Source organism: Eurypyga helias, unplaced genomic scaffold, assembly GCF_000690775.1.
Source record: "Eurypyga helias isolate BGI_N326 unplaced genomic scaffold, ASM69077v1 scaffold6028, whole genome shotgun sequence".
NCBI classification, from domain to species: domain Eukaryota; kingdom Metazoa; phylum Chordata; class Aves; order Eurypygiformes; family Eurypygidae; genus Eurypyga; species Eurypyga helias.
The window spans coordinates 47,938-48,226 of NW_010264912.1; positions in this window are offsets into that span (position 1 = coordinate 47,938).

Below are 289 nucleotides of genomic sequence, written 5' to 3' on the forward strand. Positions count from 1 at the left end.
GCAGGCTTCTCCCGTCTTCTGCCGGCAGCCGCTCCGAGAGCTGGGTGTGCCGCTGCCAGGCTGAAATCCTCACTCCAGCTTCGGGTGTCCCTCGGTGGGGATTCACCGGCTCTTGTTTGTCTCCAGGCTGGGAGGATGCTCCGGTCCTGGGGAAGGGACACCCACCCGGTGCGGGGCTCTGCAGGGGTCCCCGCCAGCCAGACTGGGAATGGCATTGGAGGGCTTTGGAAAGAGTCTTCAGTGGGCACCCAAAGTGCTTTGGGAAGGGAGGGTTTAGAGACATCCCTTG